Source organism: Rhincodon typus, chromosome 1 (genome assembly GCF_021869965.1).
Source record: "Rhincodon typus isolate 14 chromosome 1, sRhiTyp1.1, whole genome shotgun sequence".
NCBI classification, from domain to species: Eukaryota; Metazoa; Chordata; class Chondrichthyes; order Orectolobiformes; family Rhincodontidae; genus Rhincodon; species Rhincodon typus.
Window position 1 is genome coordinate 99,646,117 of NC_063332.1, and position 26,228 is coordinate 99,672,344.

Here is a 26,228-nt window from a genome sequence, read left to right on the forward strand (position 1 = left end):
TTGGTGATCATCTGGGCAATTAGGGATGAGCGTTAAATGCTGCCTAGCCAACAACACCCTCATCCTGTGAATGAATAAAGGAGAAAAAAAATCAGGTGCATTAGCCATGGTAAAATGTGGGGTTATGGGGTTAGGCTGGGGAGCTGGGTCTGGGTGAGATGCTCTTTGGAGGGCCAGTGCAGATTCAATGGGCTGAATGGCCTATTTCAGCACTGTAAGGATTCTATGATTCCAGTCACTTGTACATAAAGAGAATTGTTCCTCATTTAGAACAGGCATGGGTTATTCAAAGAGATATACAAACATTATTCAGAACATAACAACAAACTAGTTGAGATCTGGTCTAAAATTGACAGAAACACAAATGTGTTATCAGCTTATCTGCCTACTTCCCTACCTGGAGACTGAGATTAAGGGTTGGGAAGGGGTTTATTATCACAAAGAACACAAAATGGCTTACATTTGTGGAAAGAAATGCATCATTTATTATAAGCTTTAGGAACAAACAAAGCACTTAATATCACAAATTCTAGATTTTAGATAAAATGAAAACGCCATTGATCAGAAAACAAATGGAAATATTGGAAAGGACATTAGCATCTGAGAAAAAGAAGCGTAGTACTATTTTGTTACATCTGCATTTTACCTTTTATAGGAGATAAACAATAAATGCAAGGCGCATGGACAAAATCAAATTATTTATACATACATCCGAGAATATTTGATAAAAGATGTTTCTTCACTTCTTTCTTTAACATTGGTAATAGTCTTCATAAAAGACTATGGTGAATACATAGAATGGTTAGAGCACAAGATAAGGACATTTGGTCAAAATGGTGTCTGGGCTGGATCTCCACGATGCAACTGACCTAGTCCCACATTCCCATCACCCTGTAATTTTCTTTATCTTTTAATTATTATCCAATTTTCTTTTAAAAGCTATTGTTGAATCTGCCTCCACCACATTCCCAGCTGGTGCATTCCAGATCCAAGGAACTCAGTGCGTACAAATACCTCACTTTCTGGATTACTGGACTGAACCCTATCCAAATCATATAACATATTTATTGTAATAGTGTAAGAAAGTTTAAAATCAGAAATTGTTCAGACCAAGAAGCTGCTGCTTCCGTGAACTTTTAATCACCCCAATTCCCAACAGTAATCAAAATAAATGTTAGAATACTTATCCATTTTCTCACCTTATTACTAAACCTGCCTAATTCCATGACTTCAACCTTATTAAAATTGCAGAAAGCTTTCAACAAGTTACAAATGACAATGAACAGGCAAAAGTTGGCCAGTTATGCCACAATGATTTAACAACGTGCCAGTAATAGAACATCTGGTCATGGAACAATTATGGAACACACATCAAGGAAATCATAGCTGTTGATTGTTGGTTAAAAGATGACTCATAACCTCCTAGATGATGTAGTTTCTCTACTGTAAGATGTAATCTCTGTTTCTTCATCTATAGTATACAATCTAATAATACTTGCTCCAGTCTCAAACATAAAATTATTGTGATGTCAATTCACAAATTGTTTCTTGCCAAAACAATTAACTTGAATCACTAATTTCCCCCAGGAACACATTTGATTTCTCTTCTTTTGTAGGTTACTCTATCTCCCAATATCTTTCTTTGAGTAGCTATTTAACCTTTTGCTGCTTTGTAACGAAGTCCACATCCCTCTTCTGGAAGTGACCTATGATTTTACAGATATGGCATTCTTGTGTAGTAGCTGGGCACTGCCTTCTCCAATGAGGTTTCTTTGTTCCACAGTGCTGACATTGAATCTCAGTTTCTACTGTATGGTCTATTTCTGTTATCGCATCTTGTATGCCTTTTAATGGTTTGGACATCAACTAAATGGATTCTAAGGTTTTGGAGTAGATTTGTAGCTCAGGTTGTGGGTGTCGAGGTTGGTTGGCTTGCCAAGCTGGTTTCTTGTTTTGCAGACGTTTCGTTACCATGCTTGGTAACATCCTCAGTGCAGCCTCCAATGAAGCGTCGGTGTGTTTTCCCACCTGGTTTTTAAAACTCTGTGGTCCGTTGAGTCCACAAGACTCCTACAACCGCTGGGCATCAGAGTGGCACACAAACCCACGTCACCCCTAAGACAACTGCTCACCCGAACTAAAGACCCACTCCCCACCATGGACAGGACCAATGTCATCTACAAGATCCCCCGCAGAGACTGCGAGAAACACTACATTGGACAAACAGGAAGGAAAGTAACAACAAGAGTACATGAACACCAACTGGCTACAAAAAGACATGACCAATACTCACTCATCTCAATCCACATGGACAAGGAGAACCACCATTTCGACTGGGACAACACCAAGATCCTGGGACAGGCTAGGCAGAGACGGGCACGAGAATTCCTAGAAGCATGGCACTCCACAAAGCATACTATTAATAAACACATTGAACTCAACCCCATATACATTCCACTACGAAGGAAAACCGGAAGTGAGGCAATCCATCTCAACGGACCCCAAAGTTTAAAAACCAGGCAGGAAAACACACCGATGCTTCATCAGAGGCTGCACTGAGGATGTTACCAAGCATGATAACGAAACATCTGCAAAACAAGAAACTAGCTCGGCGAGCCAACCAACCTCAACAACCTAAATGGATTCTGTTGTTCTTTTGTAATAAGGTTGCTCTGCTCTTTTAAGGGTTTCTCTGTGGTTCCTGATTTCTGCTTCCTGCAACATCTGAATGGCTTTCTCCAGGTTAAGTTTTCTTTGTACTGTAATAAATTGAACAATGACTTATTAGGAAGTCCAACAACAACAAAAGTCTCTTGTGGATTCTGCTTTCAAAGTTTCATTATCAAATAGTTCCAGCATACTATAGAGGTTTAGTAAAATCATCAATGGATTTGCCTTGATGCTAAGCTTTTCTGTTAATTATTTTTCTTTCAAGGATTTTAGTTGTCCTAAGATTAGACTAATTGTTATGCCATAGTGGTGTAGTATGCTGGAAATCAAGCCCTGTTATTTCCAAAATCATCATGGAAATTAAAAATTTTATCAAGGTACACTATAAGTTTCAATGAGATCACCCCTCATCCCTGTAAACTTTGCAGAGTACAGACCCAGAGGCCTCAACCACTCAAATGACCAGCCCTTCATCCCTGGGATCATTCTTGTAAACCGCCAATACCAGCACATCTTTTCGTGGATACGGGGCCCGACCTGCTCACAATATTCCAAATGTGATGTGACCAGAGCCTTATACAGCCTCAGCAGTACATCTCTGCTCTTGTTTTCTATCCCTCTTGAAATGAATGCCAAAACTGCATTTGCAAATACATAGGTTCTATTTACAAGTAAACAACCTTAAATAATCAACATAAATCTCTACTGCTGTGGTTGGATCACTCACGGAGCCAGTTCGTTAATTCGCAGACATTTCATTGCCCTGCTGGGTAACATCATCAGTGCAGCCTCCGATGAAGTGCTATTGTGTTTTCCTGCCTGGTATTAAATATTATTATTAAATAATTGTGAACTAATGAATCAGCTTGGCGAGCAAACTAACCACAGCATCCACAACCCGAGCTACAAATCTACTCGAGAACCTTAGATAGATCTCTACTGTATCAAACTCCTGCTACACACACACACAAAAAGAAAAGCACTGGTGGAGGGAAAAACCAGAAGTTCAATGGCCATTGTGCACAGGGTTGACTGAGATGATCCTTTTGCTTGTCAGGTTTTGATGTTTGTTGATCTCTCTTCTCCAGGTACTTTCGCTTGCTTGCAGGGGTCACAGGGTGACTGGTTCACAACATAGAAACACTCTGCTTATTTTTTCAAAATACAATTTGCAGCAACTGGTGAATGAAAATAAACTTGCCTTCTTCAGGCTACAGGTTCTTTATTACTTTAGAGAAAAGGACACCATCTTACCTTTAGGAGGTCCAAAGTCTTTTCCCTTTCTCATTCATACCCATAAGCTGGTCAGTTTCTGGAGACCAATCACATTTTTCTTGACACACAGGAAGCCTTTGTAACCAACAACTGGTCATCACCACACAGACCCATCACCTACATGCTGCTGGTCAAATTTTATTTTGTATAGGCCCCTGGTGCAACTAATCTTGCCTCATTGCTTTAACAAACAAGTATAAAATTAGCTTGCTTTTAAAACATGCAGCAAATGCTTCCACAAGGATAGGTTTTAAAAACTATCCTTTTCTGATTTCAGTCCCCAGAAAAAAAAATTCCGTCCATGATTCCCAAAAGCATGCTAAACTTCATCAAATGTATCTGTGACTTATTTTATGTCTTGGTGAACTACAGCATCCTCGGCTGTAGTCCCAGTTGCAACCAAAAATGTGTTAACGTGTTTTGTTTAGAAACAATTCTGCATCTCAAAAGCTGTGTTCTCCATGATATCCAATTCTGCCTTCTAATTGGCTCATTTATGAAATTAAATGTTTCAGCCAGTGTCTTTATGCTGCCATTTCCTCATGTGATTATTTATTCTTTTTGCATTAAAAACTTTTAATTCTCAAGTTATATGAATTCTGCTTTATTCTCTGTGCTTTAAGGGCTTTTGTTTCTGCAGTATAACAGACCTGTTTCACTGGTGCTGGTTTTCCCACACCTCTGTGGTCAAAATGGAGGGTCCTGCCTTCTGCAGTTAAAGTGGAGGATTCCTGCTTTCTGTAGATGAGGTGTAGTTGTCGTTTGATTTCCCTCTCCGGCGCTGCGCCCCTCGCAGTGCGTGTGACGCCAGCAGCTGGCAGATGGCAGCAGGACCCAGGGAAGGCGCGCGGGCCACGAGCGGCTCTCACTAACGGCCGGCGGGAGCGCGAGCGGCCCGGAGTTGGCCCCGCCCGCGGCCTCTGTGAGTGGAGCAACACTCGAGGGCGGTAGTGTTCTCCAGGAGGTGTCCTGCGCTTTCAAACCTTCTTTCTTCATGAAGGTTTAAAAAGTAATTCTGCAAGGTCCACCAGGAGCTTTTGCTGCGTGCAGCAGTTGTGCTGCGGGAAGAGCGAGTCGTTTGAATGAGAGGAACAAAGTGAGATTAAGACGAGTGCCGGAGGTAAAGAAACTCAAATCTCGTTGATTTTGTACCAGTTTCTTATCTTCTGAATTATTTCCTTGTAAATCAGGGTTGAATTCTAAAGCAGTGATTTGTGCGACGGAATTAAAGTATTTAAATTTTAAAGGTGGAAACGCGTTCATTGCAGTGAAAACAATGATTCCCAGATCGCTGGTAAAAAAAAGTTAAACTTTGGGATCGGGGAAGATGAGATACAGATCGCTTTCTGTATTTGTTAACCACTTACTTTGTCAACATCTGATAGCGATGTACCATATAATTTGTACTCTAGGTTATTGTCCCTGTATTTCAAAAGGATACTCAATGTAACTGACCTAGTTTTATGTTCAACAACGACGTTTCCTCAAATATTTGTCACTTTCTTGAAGGGACGGCCTTGAATTACTTGGAACTTCAAAAGGAACTTTTCGTTATGCCTGCGAGATTTGTGCAATTACGTTTTAAAAGGGAGGAAGCATGCTTTAAATATTTTCACTTTTAAAAATAAGACATGTTTCACTGGGTCAGCTTTAAGAGTCCTTAGGGGAAGTAGTGGATTTCTTCCCTGTTCCATTCCCACGTGCATTTATTTCTATATCTGGTTTTTCAAGGATTGTTTCTGCTTATTGCTTGTGGCTTGAGAATGAAACATGAACAATGGAGCTGAAATGTCTACCGGCAAGGAGAAAATTGTTTTTGATAAAGTTCTGTGCAAAAGATTTTTTAAGCTTGAGCTTTAAGGCTGAATAGAAACTAACGAATGGGTAGGAAGTACGGTTTTCTCGCTGGAAACGAAATGTCATTGTGAAGGATATGACCGTGTTCGGCGCCTTAGGATTTTGATGCTGGATCTAATTATTTCTAATGACCTGGATTCAGAAATTCAATACAGAGTAGCCAGATTTGCAGATAATACCAAACCAGGTGCGGTAGAGAAATCTGAGAAGGCAGCTGAGAAATTATGAAATGAGTTGAATAAGGGCAATGCTAGATGAAATGTAATGTGGAGAAATGTAAAGTGTTGTAAAGAAATAGATGACACATAGATGCAGAATGCAGTAATAGGTAAGGATGAAGCTGGAAGAAATCTAGGAATCGCTGTGGCCTCTGCAACCAACAAAGTTAAATGACATGTTGGACGACCTTGTCAAAACAGTTTAAATCAGAGGAATTAATGAGATTTACATTTATCGTATTCTGCTCAGATTGCACCAGTTTTGATTGCCAAGATATAGGAGACATTGACTTCAGTATTTAAATGCATAAAAGAGCTTTGAGACTGATTTTACCTGTCTTCCTCGCCCCCCACCCCCCGCTTAAGTTTTGGCTTTGTAGCAGAGAAAAGTGTACGACAGGTGATTTTATAAGGTGATATGTAAGATTAGAGACATAGAAAATACAAGCAAATTTTACTTTCAGTTAGACTATAGGGATCAATACAGGAGTCCTGTGCTGAAATTAGTAAAAGGTGATTTTAGAACTGATTATTGAAGTTCTTTGCATAATGACTAAACATGTGAATTTTTTTTATATACAGCAGAGACAACCAGAATCCTGGAATTGTTAAACAATTGAATGCTTCATTGGTGCTTTGGAGAGAAAGACTTTAGATTTCTGAATGGTTGAAAATACATTGATTTTACCAACTGAGGCTCTTTGTTTCCACATTCAAAATCATCACACTATGTCACCAAAAAGAATAAAAGCAATCATTATGCAAATTATTGTAAATGTGAATAGAAATGTTTTAGAATGTAAGTTTGCTTTCATGCTGATGAAGGCATCCCAGCTGAGTTTTGTGAATGAGAAATGTCTTCTTTCCCAGTTTCTCACAGATTTTCTCATGACTAGGCTTTAAATGAAAAGTAGGAAGTAGCTCTTTGACCACTAAAAAATCATACATGACAATTATAGAAGATTCCTTGTTACAATTTTAATGTTTCATCAGATAATTCTCTTACGTATATATAGGGACCATTCCCTTAATTGGAACCTCGCTTTCCACAGTAAGCCCAATATCTAGTGGTATAGCCTCCTCAGAAAATGACTTTTGGTGTAAATTGCTCTTTGAAATTGTCAGGATGTTTGATGTTCTCTTTTAACATCAGACTGTTGTGAAGTTGGGTAGCATATTTATGGATTGGAAGGCAGGTCGTTAGAATTTGGTGTTTGTAAGATTTTTTGGGGGGAAAGTCAGTGTGTGGTCCCTTTAAAAAATGATGTGCTTTTTCTATGCTCAGACATTCAAAAAGGATGTCGGTGGGCAGCAGCTTGTGCGTTTGCAGGTGCATAGAGCATCTGAATTGAAACATTTGTAACAAAAGGCTATACAGTCAGCAGGCCAAGCAGCAGTTTTGTTTTGTTATCAAGACAAGTTTTGAATTTAGCCAATTAATTTGAGCTAGGCACCCAGATACCAAAAAGCAATTAAATTTAAATTTGATGGTTTTTACAACATAGGACCAATCCTATTGTAAATAATATTAATATGTCATCAAGGGTATAAAAGAGGGGGCAATTAGACGAAGACGGGAGAGCGAACTGCCATCTGCAAGAGTTAACAGCTCTCAGCCCTCAAAAGTGATTCGCTAGCTCTCACAGTCTTCACAAAGTTTTAGAGAAAGCACCATCGAAATCAAAGGTACCCACGGCACAACTAGTTAATATTCCTGACAGAAGAATCAGATGGAGAAGGAATTCCTGACAGAACATTCGACGGAGAAGGCACAGACCCTGCTGGAAGACATGTAACCTGGCTGTAATTTCTAGAGATTTCTGTAATTTCTGTAAATTCTATTTTTATTATTTTTTGTTTTATACAGGTGGGGCTTGTATTTGTTGAAACGGCATACGATTAGAATCTTGTTATTTGGGAATGGTTAATAGTTAGAAGGGGTTTATTCGGTTTGTTAATAATTTAGTTAATTTGCTCACTGTTAGAGTTAGATAAATAAATTGTTACTTGTTGATTATAAAGTGAGTGTCAGGGGTTTATTTTACTTAACCGCTAAGAGTTGCTGAAAAAATGGATTACACCCCTTCTCACACTCCTCTTAACAGATTATAGGGTGAGGCACTTCTCTCTTGGTGTTTTGGTTTTAGTTATCAGACGGGGGAGGGGTGGGGGTCAACCTCCGCTTTATACAGTCTTCTCACTTATTGCCATTGGAGCAATATGTTAGGCCTTTGTTTGTTGAAATTAAAGATTGGACAATAGTAGACTTCATCTTGGATATCAAAACAAAACCCAACACATTGCTAACCCTCAGAATACTCAGCTAAGAGGAATGAATGAGAATGCCTGGAGAGAGAGACAAAGCTCCGTGTGTCCAGTTACCCTTTGAATGTTTGCCTCTACAATGATTGCACAAGAAATGCCAACTATTGTCATAGAATGACTTAGAAATAATTCTTCTCCAAACTGGACTAAAGGAAATTAGATAGGCAACTACCAATATTACATAAAGCTGTCAAGTATCTATGGAATTTAAAACCCAGAAATGGTCACCCCTTATGGGATTGTACCATGTGATTTACCAAGGGACTCAAAACAGATTATTGGTAATCTTCCCACAGCAGATTTAACTATTTTCAAAACCTGGGTTGATTCCAAGTTCTGAATTAATGAACAGTTATCCTGCTTGGCTTCAAAATGCATGAACAGTTTGTTTTCATAGATGTTGACAGCACAAAATGAGGATCATTTGGGCTATTGTGTCTGTGCCGGCTCTCTTGTCCTTTGCTGTTGTGACATTACATTCCATGAATAATAAATCTCTTAATCTCTCACCTCATTCTATTTGTCTGTAAATTTTAAATTGATTTTCTCTTACTACTGTTTTTTCTAACCAGAAGAAACCGTTTCCCTCATTTCACATTCAAAATTCTTTATCATTTGAAAAATCTTGTTGAGGTTGCCTTAGCCTTCTCAGCTTCAGTGAGAGAACCTTTGGTGCTCATGTTGTTTCTTATGACTATACTTTTTCATCTCTGCTATGGTAGTGAATCTGTTCTCCGCACCATGAATTTAATGTCTTTTCTATAATGGTTGTCCAAATATGGACTAATGACTTTTCTGAGACCAAACCAAAGTTTTGAGTAAATATCTTTATAATGTCTTCATTGTTGTACACTGTGTTCTTGTTTATAAAACTCAAAATACCTTTAGTTAATTTATTTAACTGGGCTTTCAACAAAACAATTAATTTGATCTCCTGATCTTCAGTGACTTTCCATTGAAAATTTCATTTTTCTGCTTATTCTCCAAATCTGTCTACATTCTCCTGAAGATTCATATTGGCCTTCTTTCCTTGTCATCGCCTCCTCTCTTGGGTCCTCAGTAAGTTTTGATAATGAACTCTATTTGCTTAAGACCAAATCAACAACATTGGGAACAAAAATGGACCCAGTATTGATCTCTGCAATACATAGCTTTCAATCTTTTTCCCAACTCTGCAATAACTATTCCTGCTTGTCCATCAATCAGCTTTCTATTCGTGCTGCAAATACTTTCTTCCTCCTGTCTTGCTTGTGGTACACTAAGCTGGTGATCTGCTGATATATTATGACTCATTCTTAGCCTGTTATTTTCCATGAAAAATAATAGTTTTTCTAGTAATTTCTGTTTTTATTTCTGATTTCCAGCATCCACAGTTCTTTGGTTTTTTTGTTTAGGGTTAAGTGTGGATTCAGGTTGCGGTGAGAAATCACAACTGAAAATGAACTACAATTTTCCCCAAAATATTTGTGTCAATATATAAAAATTATGAAATTCATGACCTGCTATAATCACTGAAAGGATTCATAAGTTTTTTTTCAACAAAAAGGTTTGTTCAATTATTGGTGAATAGGCACTAAGCAGTAATTTAATGTAATCATGCGGTCACTAAATTAGCATATATATTGTGTCTAATTTTAGTGTGAATATTTAAATTTAAGTCTTTAACTAGACTTTGTTACAATTATAACAGCATAGTTTGAAAATCAACAATCCACTTATTACTTGCAAAAAAGTGTATTCAGATACATTATCAATCTGTAAAAAACACAAGGACGACTAAATTTGGTTATTTAGAGCCCTTGCAATCATGTACAATGTATTTGTAACTTGTGAATTCACTGAAAATAAATTAAATCAAAAAAGATGACAATATTTGTGAGATTTTACTGCAGCTATGAGATTTATTGTGATGGAAACCATCTTGAGAGGATTTATTTTGTGAGGCTTTCTATTTGTACTTTATGAGTTTTAATGGAAAGTTATTGTAAATACCTTCAAAAATGTAGTTTCACCCTCGTTTGGGCCCGTACTTTCCATATATAGAGAGATTTAGAAGATTGCTGAATTTGAAAGCTGCTCTAAATTAGATTAGAATGGAAATTTATAGTACCGTGTACTTTCACATGAAAAATACATTGAAAAGTTTTTAAAATCACCTCACCATTGTGCCTATACTAATGACAAAAGTTGTACATGATGATGATGATAATAATAATAATAATAATAAAACAGTAGAATTAAGACAAAAGTTCATCACAGTTCAGTTAACGGTTCCTGGGTTCGGGGAATGTTGATATAGGAATGGTGGAAGATCGTGAAGATGCAGCTGGGACGGGACTGTCACGCCGGGCTGCTGGATACTTCGGAAGCGTCCAAAGAAGACTGTCGTTGCTGTGCCGAGATCACAACTCCTGGATGAGACCACCTGTGAGACCGCTGGAATGCCTGCACGCCAAAGACAAAGACCCTCACATGGGGACGAGACTGCCTTTCTCCTTCAGGCACCTGCGCCTGTTCTGCGTTCGCTGGGAGACCCCGGGCTGTGTGTAACCGTGTCCACTTCATCCTGACATTGCTGCCGCTGCCGCCGCCGGAGGCTTAAAAGAAAAGAAAACGACGAAGAAAAAAGGACAAAAGTTTTTTTAAAAAAAATAAAAATAAAGAGAAAGCAGACGGGAGCGGACAAGCCCCGCTTCAGCCTCCCTACTCCACTGTCAACTTTAGGTATTGTAGTCACAAATTATATAGTTGAAGTTTGGCGGAAAGATTTTGACTGTTACACAATTGGGCAGAGAAACCATCGAAACTTGATGTTGCCCAGTGCAATTGCATATTGAAAGAATTGCATCCTATTAACTTTGAGAAACTTTGAATGCAAATTGGGTATGTTTATTCAAGGGATATCACTGACTAGACCAGTATTTATTCCCCATTCCTAATTGCCCTGGAGGAGGTATTGGTGAACAGTCTACTTGAGCCATTGCAGTCCTTGAAATGTAGGAACTGCTGTAGTGCTGTTAGGAAGGAATTTCCACGATGTTAACCCAGTGACAATGAACGTATGGCGGTATAGTTTCACATCTGGATGGTGATTTAACTTGGAGATGAATTTTCAAGCAATGGTGTTCCAGTGTACCTACTGCCATTGCGCTTCTAAGTCTGCAGATATGGTAGATGCTGTCTAGTAAACTTCAGTGACTAACTCCAGTACATCCAGTAGTGGAAGGAATGAATGCATGTGGTGGTTGGGGTACCAGTCACAGTTTTGTGTTGGATGATATCCAGCTTCTTGAGTGTTGTTGGAATTGCACCTATCCAGGCAGGTGGAGAATATGCCATCACATTGCTGTGTTGTGTGTTATAGGTGGCAAACAGGCTTTAGGAATTAGGAGGTGAGTAATTTGCCATAGAATTCCTAGCCTGTTACCCACTCTTGGTGCTACTGTGCTCAATGGTAACCCCCAAGATATTGGTCGTAGGACATTTGGTAATGATTTGCCGTTGAACATTAAAGGGTGATGACTGAGTTCTCTCGTGTTGGAGATGGTCTTTGCCCGACACTTGTGTGTCATGAATGTTACTTGCTACTTATCAGCCCAAGTCTGGATGTTGACTGGGTCTTGTTGCACATGGACACAGGCTACTTCAGTGAATGATGCTGAACATTGTGCAATTTTCAGTGAATATCCCCAGCTCTGACCTGAAAATCCTGGAAACAACTGAAGATAATTGGGCCTAGGACACTGTACTGACAAACTTCTACAGTAATGTCCTGGATGTTGGTAGACTGAGTCTGTGTGGAGAAGTAATTGTATTAAATACAAAGTAATTAAATTGAATAGAAGGTATAATGCCAGAATACCATTAAGTCTGTTGAAGTTATGCCTTTGTATTGGACTGGTTAGACTCTATTTAAAATGTTGTATGCAACTTTGATTTCCAACTTTGTGGTGTATAAATGTAATTGAGAGGTGCAGAAGATAGTAAAAAGAATAACCCCTGGTTATGAGCATTGGAGAAAGACTGGAATAACCTTAAGCTTACAGTCTGATGGGTAATATTTCAGGGATGATCTTATTAAAATAAATAGAATATTTCATGACAAAGGAGGTGAATCTGAAAAGTATTTTTGATCATTCGAGCCAGTAGGTATACTAGACATCAGATAAAATAGTTAAAAGCAAATGTGAAATAAAGATTACACAAAATTCCAAAATGCAAGTAATTAGAGTCTCCTACTATGAAATTCAGTACTGCAAGAGTGTCAAGATCCAATTTGATGCTTGCATTATTGTGTTAATTTCGCTTGTCGTTTTTACAGGTGACACAAAATATTCTGTCTCATCAGTGTAGGATGAAATAACAAATTTATAAGTTGAATTACTGGGTATTCAATGACTATGTTCAACCTGCACTTTAGTTATGCATTACCTTTTATCAGCATTAAGTGCAAAAGTTACTAGGAGTACTTCTGGAGTCTTTCTGTGTTGAGATGTATTAGTGTGTAGCTATTAATATTTTAGCATTGATGCTTCTGAGTATTTTGCTTATCCTCTGAATATTAATATTTCTGTGCACACAAATCTTGGATTTGCTTTCATGCTGAATATATTAACTTCATCCTTGTAAAAATATGTCAGCTGCATGGTGTTGAGCCCTACCTAAATTATAATCTGACTGCAGTATAGCACGAAATATAATATTGACATTGTTTGTATTGTAAATATTTGATTAAAATAGTTTAGCTATAACTGAAATTTAGGAGATGACATTTAGTCTGTCTAACTGCAAGACTAAAACATCCTTCAATAGTTGTACAATTTTAATCATTACAAATGTCTTGGGGAAACTAAATCAGTTAATAGGCTAATTTTGGAATTAAACTCGTGCCACGGTCTAGGCCGGAAATGTCAGCCTTCCTGCTCCTATGATGCTGCTTGGCCTGCTGTGTTCATCCAGCTCTACACCTTGTTATCCCACTTAAATGCATACTATTCATGTTGCAATTATTTCATGTGTACATGTTGAGATTTTTCTCACTTTAGTCCACGTTTAAAGTATTTAATTAGGCATTTACTTGTTGTATGTGACAGTTTTGTGGTGTTTCACATGATCAGATTGACAGTGCAGCAAAACAATTCTTCGCAAGGGTCAGAAGCCAAATGAATGAATATACAGGAAAATTGATTAATCTGTAGGAAATGGATTCTAGACTGAAAAAGCTATCAGTATTTCCGAAAGTGTACATATGCTATGTTTAAATGTTTATGTTTAAAGGAAAGTGTAATTTGACTGCAACCTTCTACTTTTAGTCATGCAAACAAAAACTATTTTTTTATTTTTTTTTGTTTACATTATTTATGCAACCTAGTTGAACATCCCATTAGCAAGTTCTCTTAGTAGTTGAAAAAGAGCTGCTTGCTCCTAATGTCAGATGCTGCACTGGCAATTTTAATTTCATTTAAAGTTGCATTTGTTTTCCTCATAGTCTTCAGCCGTACAATTAATTCTGTACTTTCAGGATTCGGAATGTTTACACCTTTTTCTCTGTCAAAGGTTAAATCTACCCCCACACCCATTTTACTGCAATCATAGGTGAGATTCACCTGTTGAACTATGACATAGTACTTGATGTGAGCTTGACTCCAACAGGTGTTTTTACCTGATGTGGCAATGCTTATATTATCTCCAGTAACATAAGATGTTAGGCATACATATTGAAGAATATAACAGACATTTATTACAACTAACTATTTTATACAAACATTACAGTTGTCAGACACAAATGCCTGGGGTAATATTAAGCTGCCACTTTACAACAGAGGAGCATGATTTTGGTGGTCCAAGGTAAGATGGAACATAATATCTTTTTATCCTCAGGTCACATGCTATGAAGCAGTGATAATATCATGAACCAAAACTGAAATTGCTGGAAAAGCTCAGCAGATCTGGCAGCATCTGTGGAGACAAATCAGAATTAACGTTTTGCTCAAAGTTTTTGGGTCAGACTCAAAGTTCTGAGGACGGGTCACTGGACCTGAAACATTAACTCTGATCTCTCTCTCCACAGATGATGCCAGACCTACTGAGCTCTTCCAGCATTTTCTGTTTTTGTTCTGATTTACAGCATCTTCAGTTCTTTCAGTTTTTGTATGATATCATGAAGATGTCTGTTAAAGGCATACTCACTGTGAGAAATAACACACCACATTCTTCCTTAGCCAAAGATAAAACTTATGCTGAATACATATACATAATTCTACATAGGCATGTGCAATCAATTTGACAATTATACAAACAGATTAAAAACAAAGTTTACAAGGCTAAAATTTCAAAGTGCATCTTTTTGGAGGTTTGAAAACTCATCCTGATCTGGTAATCATACAACTGTATGGAGAGGTACATTTTCTTTGCTATTAGACTTGTTTGATAACTTGGATGTCTAGCTGCCAGTAACTGAGTGTTCCACCTCATTTTCTTCATGCATAATTTGTGTATCCTGTTCTGATCTGAGCTGGTTTCTTTTCCTTTGTATTGTATTGTATTGTCATGATCAGTAATGACTTGTCATGATATGGACTAGTTGTGTATTTTTAAGTTCTTTTCTGGTATCCTAGCACTTGTCTAAGTAACATGAACTCTCTGCCCAGTGCATTATTTTGGTAGTTCTCTAACTGCTCACTCGTCATGTATCTCTCTCTAATTCAAGGATGTAAGGGAATGAAAATACCCTATGTCTTTGAATGGTTAAATAATTGTTTGTTTGACTGAATTGTTTGCATTTGTCTTCTAAGCATAAGTTATAATGGGTATGGTAATCCCTTCTTCACTGTAGTTGCACAAAATTACAATAATCTTCCTTTTGTTGGTTGATACTTAATGGTCATTGATTTGATAGTATATGCTGAATGCTCTGCTAGACCATTGAAGTGTAGATAGTGCGTGACGATTTGCTATGGCCACTTACAATGCAGAATTTATGTCTTAAAATAGTTTGCCAGTGTACTGTGGTCCATTATCAGACACCATCTGATCAGGAACGCCAAATAAACTGAAAATAGCACTCATTTGTGTCAAATGATGGCTACACTCTTTATTTCCTAAGTAGTCCGACAATGGGATGTTTAGAGAAGTAATCCATCTCATCCATCAGGATATAATCTTCCTTGTGCATTGTGAATAGGTCTGATGTTTTCATCCAAGGTGTGATGTAGAGATTTCCTTTTGCTGCTGGGGTTATTATGCTTAGCCTGCGTCACATGCATTTGTGAGTCATTGAATGTCCGGCTTAACCTGCATCAGTACGCAGATTTACATGCTAACCATTTTTGTGTTAATGTCATATGTCCCTGCTATATCATGGTCATGATATCTTGTAAAGCTTTTGGTATTAGGACTTGTTCATCCTTGAAAATTGCCTTAAAACCCAAGTTCATCACCCTATGGACAAAATGAATAAATTGCTTAAGTACTTCTTTAACACTGTCAGGCCACCCTGGATAATGATTTTCTCTATCTCTTGTTGTTCATCTTTGGCACTTGCCAATTGCAACCGGTCCCACTGGCTAAACAGATCAGCCTTAGCAGTGTCTTCAACTTCATGGCCTAGAGCATCCACCTATAATTCAAAAATAAATTTAAAAAAATTCTGTCATGGGATGTGGGCATTGCTGTTCACCAGCATTTATTGTCCATCTCTAGTTGCCATTGAGAAAAGGTGAGCTGCCTTCTTGAACTGCTGAAGTCCATGTGATGTAGGTAGAACCACAATGCCATTAGGGAGCAAATTGCAGGATTTTCACCCATAGACAGTGAAGTAAGGGCGACGTATTTCGAGTCAGGATGGTGAGTGGCTTGGAAGGAAACTTGAAGGTGGTGGTATTCCTCTATATCTGCTGCCCTTTTCCTTGTAGATGGAAGTGGTTATGGGTTTTGAATCTTTTGTCTAAGAATCTTTTGGTGAATTTCTACAGTGCGCCTTGTAGATAGTACATACTGCTGCTACTGGAGGGATTCGATGCTTGTAGATGTGGTGCCATTGAAGCAGGCTGTTTTGCCCTGGATGTTGGAAGCTTCTTGAATGTTATTGGAGCTATACTCATCCAGGCAAGTGGGGGATACACTACACTCCTGACTTGTGTCTTGTAGATGGTACACAGGCTTTGGAGTGTCAGGAGGTGAATTACTCACTGCAGTATTCTTAGCCTCTGACCTGTTATTGTAGTCAATTTATTTATGTGGTAAGTACAGTTGTGTTTCTGGGCGGTGATAAGCCCGTTGTTGATAGTGGGGGATTCGGTGATAATAACACTGTTGAATGTCAAGGGGTGGTTAGTTCCTCTCTTATTGGAGGTGGTCTTTGCCTGGCATTTGTGTGGTGCGAGTGTTACTTTCCAGTTGTCAGCCCAAGCCAGGATATTGTCCTGATCTTTTTGCATTTGAACATGGACTGCTTCAGGGAGGGCTGGTGTAGACTTGATGGGATGAATGGCCTGCTTCCACACTCTAGGGATTCTATGAAGTCATGCTGACATTGCTTGATTGCATGCATTTCTAAATGCTCTGCTATTACATCCTTTACAATAGAGGCTGTCTATGAGTCGCAAATGATGCAGAATATTGTGCAATCATCAGCGAACATCTCCAGTTCTAACTTTATTGATGGAGGGAAGGTCATTGATAAAGCAGCTGAAGACTGTTGTGCCGAGGACACTATTCTGAGGAACTCCTACAGAGATGTCTTGGAGCTGAAATGACTGACCTCCAACAGCCACAACCATTGTCTTTACTTCTAGGTATGACTCCAACCAATCAACCTGCTGATTTCCATTGATTTCAGTATTGCTAGGGCATCCTTGATGCCAAGTCAAAGGTAGCTTTGATGTTAAAGACTTTTACTTTCCCTTCACTTATAGAATTCAACTGTTTTGATCATGTTTGGATCATGAGCTGAGTGCCTCTGGCCATATCCAAACTGGACTTCAGTGAGCAAATTGTTGCTAAGCAGGTGCTGCTTGATAGCACTGATGACACCTTCCATCACTTTAGAACAGTACAGTACAATACAGGAAGGCACCCTTCAGGCCACCAAGACTGCGCCAACAGGATGCCTTTCTAAACTAAAAACCTTTTCCCTCTACCCAGTCCTCATCCCTCTATTCTCTGCCTATTCAGATATCTGTCAAGATGCCTCTTAAATGTTGCAATTATATCTGCCTCCACCATCTTCTCTGGCATCACATTCCAGGCATTTACCACCCTATATCTAAAAAAGACTTGCCTCTCACATCTCCTTTAAACTTATCCCTTTTTGCCCTAAACCTACTTCCTGTACTAATTGACATTTCTTCCCTGAGAAAAGACTCCGGCTATCCATGCCTCTCATAATTTTGTAAACTTTTATCTGGTCTTCCCTCATCCTTCGTCGTTCAAGTCATAACAAACCAAGGTTTTTCCAATCTCTTCTCATAGGTAATACCCTCCAAGTCGGGTAACATATTGGTAAACTATTTCTGTACCCTCTCCAAAGCCTCCACATCCTTCTGGTAGTATGGTGACCAGAAATGTACAATATTTGAATTATGGCCTTACTTAAGCTTGAAATAGCTGCAAATGACTTGCCAATTTTTATACTGTATGCCCCAACCGATGAAGGCAAGCATGCCATATGCCTTCTTGATCCATTTATCCATTTGCACTGCCACTTTCAGGAAACCGTGGACCTGTATGCCTAGATCTCTTTGTATGTTAATGCTAGTAAGAGTTCTGCCTTACTGTATACTTCCCTGCTGTATTAGATCTTCAAAAATGCATTGCTTCACATTTGTTTGGATTAAACTCCATCTGTCATTTCTCTGCCCAAGTCTCCAGCCTATCTGCAGTATCTTCTGGCAATCCTCCGCACTCAGAAGCTCTTCCAATCTTTTGTGTTGTCCGCAAACTTAATAATTAAGCTACTTACATTCTCCACTGAATCATTATATAATATTACAAACAACAGGGGTCCCAGCACTGATTCATACAAAACACCACTGGTCAAAGACTCCAGTCAGAAAAACTCCCTTCCAGCACTACTGTAGGGGCAGGCGATGGCCTCGTGGTATTATCACTGGACTGTTTGGCCTGCATGTAACTCCAGACTCACAGCAATGTTTTTGACTCTTAACTGCCCTCTGGGCACTTAGGAATAGGCAATAAATGCTGGCCTAGACAAGCAACACCCTCGTCCTGTAGATGAATAAGAAAAAAATCTGTCTTCAATGACTAATCCTGTTCTGTATACATCTTCCCCGGTCACCACGGATCCTATGTGATCATTTTATATTAGCCTGCTATGAGGGGCCTTGTCAAAGGCCTTGCTAAAGTCCATATAGGCAAATCTACCTTCCCTCACCTGGCATTGACCTGGGCAGTGTAAAAGACAATAGCTGAAACAGCCCTTTCAACCCTGCAAAATCCTCCTTATTAATGTCTGGGGAGCTAGTGCCACAGTTGGGAGAGCTGTCTCACAAACTAGTCAAGCAACAACCTGACAATGTCCCAGACACCACCAACACCATCCCTGGATGTGTCCTGTCCCACTGGCAGGACGGACCCAGCAGAGGTGGTGATGCAGTGGTATACAGTTGGGAGGGAGTTGCCCTGGGAGTCCTCAACATTTTCTCTGGACCTCATGAAGTCTTGTGCGCTTCAGGTTAAACGTGGGCAAGGAAACTGCCTGCTGATTACCATGTACCGCCCTCCCTCAGCTGATGAATCAGTACTCCTCCATGTTGAGCATCACTTAGAGAAGCACTGAGGATGGCAAGGGCACAGAATGTACTCTGGATGAGGGATTTCAATGCCCACTACCAAGAGTGCCTCAGCAGCAGTATTACTGATTGAACTAGTCAGGGACCTAAAGAACATAGTTGTTAAGTGGGGTCTATGGCAGTTGTAAGGGGAACCAACAGAGGAAAAAAACTTACTTGACCTCCTCCTTAGAGTAACCACCGCATAGTCCTTTTGGAGACAAAGTCCTGCCTTCACATTGAGAATAACCTCCATCGTGTTGTATGACACTATCAATATGCTAAACGAGACAGACTTCGAACAGATATAGCAACTCAAGACTGGGCATCCATGAGGCACTGTGGGCTATCAACAACAGCAGAATTGTACTCCAGCACAATCTGCAACCTTGTGGCCTGGCATTTCCCCACTCAACCAAGCCTGGGAATCAACTCTGGTTCAATGGAGAGTGCAGGAGGGCATGCCAGGTGCAGCACCAGGCAGACCTGAAGATAAGGTGTCAACCTGGTGAAGCCACCAAACAGGATGACTTGCATGCCAAACAGCAAAACAGCAAGTGATAGAGCTAATGATCCCACAACCAACAGATCAGATCTAAGCTCTGCAGTTCTGCCACATCCAGTCGTGAATGGTGATGGATGATTAAAAAACTCACTGGAGGAGGAAGCTCCACAAATATCCCTCCATGCTGCAAAAGCCCAACACATCAGTGCAAAAAGGTAAGACTGAAGCTTTTGCAGCAATCTTCAGCCAGAAATACCATGTGGATGAACCATCTTAGCATTTTCCAGTAGTCGCCAGCATTACAAATTCCTGTCTTAAGCCAATTCGATTCACTCCATGTGTTATCAAGAAACGGTTGTAGACACTGGATATTGCAAAGGCTACGGGCCCTGACAATGTCCTGGTAATAGTTCTGAAGGCTTGTGCTCCAGAACTTGCCGCTCCCCTAGCCCAGCTGGTCCAGTACAGTTACAAAACTGGCATCTACCTGACAATTTGGAAAACTGCCCAGATATATGTACATAAAAAAACAGGACAAATCCAACCTAGTCAGTTACTGCCCTATCAGTCTACTCTTGATCATCAGTAAAGTGATGGAAGGTGTCATCAGTATTGCTATCAAGCTGCACTGCTCAGTCACGCCCAGTTTGGGTTCTGGCAGGGCTTCTCGGCTTCTCAGCTCCTGACCTCATTATAGCCTTGGTTCAAAAATGGACTAAAGAGCTGAATTTCAGAGGTGAGGTGAGAATGACAGCCCTTGACATCAAGGCTGCAGTTGACTGAGTGTAGCGTAAAGGAGCCCTAGCAAAACTGGAATCAATGAGTATCGGGGGCAATCTCTCCGGACCTGGCACGTAACAAGATGGTCATGGTTGTTGGAGGTCAGTCATCTCAGCTTCAGGATATCGCTGCAGAAGTTCCTCAAGCTAGAGTTCTATGCTCAACCATCTTCAGCTGCTTTATCATAAGGTCAGAAGTGGGATGTTCACCAATGATTGCGCAATGTTAAATGATTCCTCAGATACTGAAGGAGTACATGTTCAAATGCAACAAGATCTGGACAGTGTCCATACTTGGGCTGACAAGTGGCAAGTAACATTCAGGCCACACAAATGCCGGGCTATGTCCATCACCAATAAGACGCAACCTAACCACCACACCTTGACATTCAGTGAAGACTTTATGACAACATGTAGGTGGTATTAGTGACACTTCATTGTGAATTTATTATAACATTTGTAAATATATATATTCACAAAACTGATGATGAAAAGTGAGCAAATGTTGTTTTAGGTGTAAGTACAAGAATGAAGATACAGAGGCTGGCCATTCTTAGTGGCGCGTGATGTTGTAAACCTATCTGAATGAAAGCTTTCCATTCCATAGCACCCATATGAACTTGAAACTCTGTCACGATTGACTGTCCAAGCATTGGATATTGTGAAGGATTCCATCTGTTTTCAACCTTAATTTTTATTAAACAGCATGAACTGCATAGAAAGATCAAACTTGTAAGCTCCATCTGCATTTGGGATTATATGGGGATGCTGACCAGTGGCGTAATAATATTTACAATTAATGAACTTAACCTATGACCAATAAACACTTTGCTACATTGCATGAGGTTCACAAATAAGCCTGCCTGCGTAGCTTTGACTGAGACTGCTGCACAGTCAGATGCTGAAGGTGCTGTTCTGTCTGATGAATGTTCGCATGTGGCACTTGGCTTTCATGGATTCCCATCGCCTTCCCATAATGTTGGTGCATCCTCCAATTTTCTGGAGCAGAGATTCTAAGGATCAGAGTGTCCTCTGGCTGGAATGTGCCAGTATGAAGCCCCAGTTATGTGCTTGGAAACCTGATGTGGAGGACTTTTTCTGTGGCCCTTGTTGACACCAGTGGAAGAAGGTGTTGCATTGCAGAGATACTGGACAAAATGACATGGCATTCTAACTTCCACCTCTGGATGGAGTATGGTATGCTGTCCTTCTGTCCAATCATTTGCCCTGTTACTTATCTTTGTGGAATTGTATATTTTTTTTCTTTTAGTTTGATCTTAACTTTAAGTTCTTTAGTTAGCCATAGATGGTGCGACCCTGTAGTCTTTCATCCTGATTGGTATGTTTATTGTCTGATTATATTGAAATATCTCCTTGGTCTGTCACAATACTGACCTGATTTGTTGACTGATTTATTGTCACATGTACCGAAATACAGTGAAAAGTTTTGTTTACGAGTGGTACAGGCAGATCACAACAAGCACAACAACAATAAAAACAAAGTTGCTGGAAAAGCTCAGCAGGTCTGTCAGCATCTGTGAAGAAAAAATCAGTTAATGTTTTGGGTCTGGTGACACTTCCTCAGAACCGTCCGTTCATATGCAGAAAATAGGGAGGAGGGTGGGGTAGGGAGTAAACGATAGGATAGAGCCTAAAGGGAGAGAGGAACAGTTGGACAGACAAAGGAGTTGATAATGATCAGGCTGGGAGGGTGAATAGTGGTTAATGGGAAATATTAGTGACTAACAACAAGTGGCGTGTATAGGCAGGCTACGTGATAACAAGGCCTGGTGTGTGGTGTAGGGGACTGGGACATGGGAGAGTTTAGGCCCTAAAATTATTGAACTTGATATTGAGTTCGTAGGGCTGCAAGGTCCACAAGCAGAAAATGAGATGTTGTTCTTCCAGCTTGCGTCGAGATTCGCTAGAAAACTGCAGCAAGCCAGAGACAGAGATGTTGGCCGGGGAACAGGGTGGTGCGTTAAAGTGGCATGCAACAGGTAGCTCAAGGTCTTTTCTGCGAGCAGAACATAGATGTTCTGCGAAGTGGTCACCCAGTCTAAGCTTCATTTCCCCAATGTAGAGGAGACCATGTTGTGAACAGCGAATGCAGTAGACTAGATTCTGTGAAGTGTATTTGAAGTCTTGCCTCACATGGGAGGTACGTTTGGGCCCTTGGATATTGGGGAGGAGGTAAATGGGCAGGTGTTGTACCTTTGCTGGTTACGGGGGAAGGTGCCGTCAGGCTGTGGGGGGTGTTGGGGGTGAAGGAAGTGTGGACCAGGGCGGAAAGAAGCTGTTCCTGAACGTGCTTGTGCTTGTGCATGTGCTCAGGCTTCTGTATCTTCTGTCTGAAGGACGAAGTTGGTAGGAGGTCATTAGCAGGCTGCAATGGGTCTTTGATGATGTTGGCCGTCTTTCTGCTGCAGTGAGCCATGTGAATAGAAGGTTGGCTTCAATGATGGTCTGGGCTGTGCACACCACCTTCTGCAATTTCTTACAGTCCTGGGCAGAGCAGTTGCTATACCACGCCATTATGCATTCGGACAGTATGCTTTCAATGGTGCATCTGTAAACATTATTAAGGGACCTTATGGATATGCCAAATATCCTGAGCTGCCTGAGGAAGAAGAGGTGTTGTTGTGACTTCTTGACTGTCGCGTTTACGTGGGATGTCCAAGACAGGTCATCAGTTATCATCGCCCATCCCTTAACCCAGTTTCTCCATTCACCTTAACCAGCTGCATCTTCAAGGAGGAAGACCCACACACGTGACTACCAGGAGCTTTTTCATAAGTCACTCTACTCCAGGGGTGCATAGCCCTTCCACTTCTCCTTTGCGTGTAATTGCAAAGCTTGCAGAAGTTCGAAGTAAGGATTGTGAATGTGCATCTGGGCAGGATGTTCTTATCCTTCCCATACCTCTAGTCCTAAACATCCCAGGGGCAACTGCACAAATCATCCAAGCCAACAGGACCAATTACAGACCAGGCTCCCTTCACTGCTGTGGCAAAATTTGGGACTGCATTTAGATGCATCATAGAATCACAGAATCCCTACAGTGTGGAAACAGGCCCTTCAAGCCAACAAGTTCACACCACCCTCAGAACATCCCATTCCCCTATAACCCACCTAACCTACACATCCCTGAACACTACGGGCAATTTAGCGTGGCCAATCTACCTAGCCTGCACATCTTTGGACTGTGGGAGGAAACTGGAGCACCCAGAGGAAATCCACGCAGACACTGGGAGAATGTACATGCTCCACACAGACAGTCGCCCCAGGATGGAATCGAACCCAGGTCCTTGGCGCTGAGGCAGCGGTGCTAACTACTGAGCCACTGTACTGCCCCAAAGTGATAGAGGAATTAATAAAATACACTCAGGGTATATATGTGGCATGGATGACATAAAGTTATGAATTACCGTGTTGTTTAGTGAATATATATTGATTTGCACTCTTAAAATGTCTGCTGTAGTGCATTTTGCACTGTTGGGCATAGTTAAATTACACTAGTATGGGAGGTGAGCAGCCTGTAGAGGATGAAAGAGGTTGCAGTTGCCAAACATTGCTCATTTCTCACAAGAAAACAACTCTTACTACTGCAGATAACAAGGTGTAGAGCTGGATGAACACAGCAGGCCAAGCAACATCAGAGGAGCAGGAAAGCTGATGTTTCAGGTCTAGACCCTTCAGAAATGGGGGAGGGGAAGGGGATTCTGAAATAAATAGGGAGGGAGGGGGAGGGGGAGGCAGATAGAAGATGGATAAAGGAGAAGATAGGTGGAGAGGAGACAGACAGGTCAAAGAGGCGGGGATGGAGCCCGTAACGGTGAATGTAGTTGGGGAGTTAGGGAGGGGATAGGTCAGTCCAGGGAGGATGGACAAGTCGAGGAGGCGGGATAAGGCTGGCAGATAGGAGATAGGGGTGGGGCTTGAGGTGGGAGGAGACAATTCCTTCAATTCCTCCCAATTCTTACAGACAAGGGGGGTGGCCATGGATACCCGCATGGGCCCAAGCTATGCCTGCCTCTTTGTAGGTTACGTGGAACAATCCATCTTCCGAAGCTACACTGGCCCTATCCCCCACCTCTTCCTCCGTTACATCGATGACTGTATCGGCGCCGCCTCAAGCTCCCATGAGAAGCTCGAACAGTTCATCCATTTCACTAACACCTTCCACCCCAACCTTAAGTTCATCTGGACCTCTCTGTTTCCATCTCTGGCAACCACCTGGAAACCGATATCCATTTCAAGCCTACCAACTCCCACAGCTACCTAGAATACACCTCCTGCCACCCACCTTCCTGCAAAAATGCCATCCCCAATTTCCAATTCCTTTGCCTCTGCCGCATCTGCTCCTGAGATAAAGCATTCCACTCCCAGACATCCCAGATGTCCTTGTTTTTCAAGGACCGCAACTTCCCCTCCACAGTGGTCGAAAACACCCTCGACCGTGTCTCTCGCATTTTCCGCAACTCATCCCTCACACCCCCTTCCTGCAATAACAACCAAAACAGAATCCCCCTCGTCCTCACGTACCACCCCTCCAACCTCCGGATCCAACGCGTCATCCTCCGGCACTTCCGCCATCTGCAATCTGACCCCACTGCCAAAGACATTTTTCCCTCCCCACCCTTATCTGCTTTCCGGAGGGACCACACTCTCCGTGACTCCCTTGTCTGCTCCACACTCCCCACCAGCCCCACCACCCCTGGCACTTCTCCCTGCAGCTGCAGGAAGTGCTACACCTGCCCCTACACCTCCCCCCCCACCCCCATCCCAGGCCCCAAGAAGACTTTCCACATCAAACAGATGTTCACTTGCACATCTCCTAATGTGGTATACTGTAGCTGCTGTTCCCGACGTGGCCTCCTCGACATTGGGGAAACCAAGCGGAGGCTTGGGGACCGCTTTGTGGAACACCTATGCTCGGTTCGCGACAAACGACTGCACCTCCCAGTCATGAACCATTTCAACTCCCCCTCCCACTCCGTGGACGACACGTCCATCCTGGGTGTCTTGCAGTGCCACAACGATGCCACCCGAAGGTTGCAGGAACTGCACTTCATATTTCGCTTGGGAACCCTGCAGCCCAATGGTATCAATGTGGACTTCACAAGCTTCAAAATCTCCCCTCCCCTGACCGCATCCCGAAACCAGCCCAGCTTGTCCCCGCCTCCCTAACCTGTCCTTCCTCCCACCTATCCACTCCTCCCACCCCCATCTCCTACCTACCAGCCTCATCCCGCCTCCTTGACCTGTCCGTCCTCCCTGGACTGACCTATCCCCTCCCTAATTCCCCACCTACACTCACCATTACTGGCTCCATCCCTGCCTCTTCGACCTGTCTGTCTCCTCTCCACCTATCTTCTCCTTTATCCATCTTCTATCCACCTCCCTCTCTCTCCCTATTTATTTCAGAATCCCTTTCCCCTTCCTCTTCCCCTATTTCTGAAGAAGGGTCTAGACCTGAAACATCAGCTTTCCTGCTCCTCTGATGCTGCTTGGCCTGCTGTGTTCATCCAGCTCTACACCTTGGTATCTCAGATTCTCCAGCATCGGCAGTCCCCACTCTCTCTTACTACTGCAGATTGCCTCCAATGTCACAGATCCTTGAATTAAGATGTTCAGGATCACAGCCAAGTTGATACATTTGAGTGTGGACAACACTGAGGCTAAATGCAATGTGCAGGGGTTATTTTAGGACGTGGCATAGTCACGTCATTCCACATTTACACTCACTTTCTGAATGAGACGAATCACTGATGATTCCACATCTCTTGGAGGAAAAGGTTCATTCTCT

At 41.3% G+C, this 26,228-nt stretch overlaps 1 protein-coding gene across 6 annotated transcripts in view; it reads left to right on the top strand.

The window, feature by feature from the left end:
* The first annotated feature begins 4,681 nt into the window (after nucleotides 1–4,681).
* The window catches only part of LOC109920589 (prominin-1-A-like), a 237,273-nt gene continuing 215,726 nt past the window's right edge, over nucleotides 4,682–26,228 (top strand). For all 6 annotated transcript variants that reach the window (XR_007263570.1, XR_007263572.1, XR_007263573.1 and 3 more), the window contains exon 1: nucleotides 4,682–5,065. The gene's annotated coding sequence lies outside the window, so the exon portion shown is untranslated. The remainder of the gene's footprint in view (nucleotides 5,066–26,228) is intronic.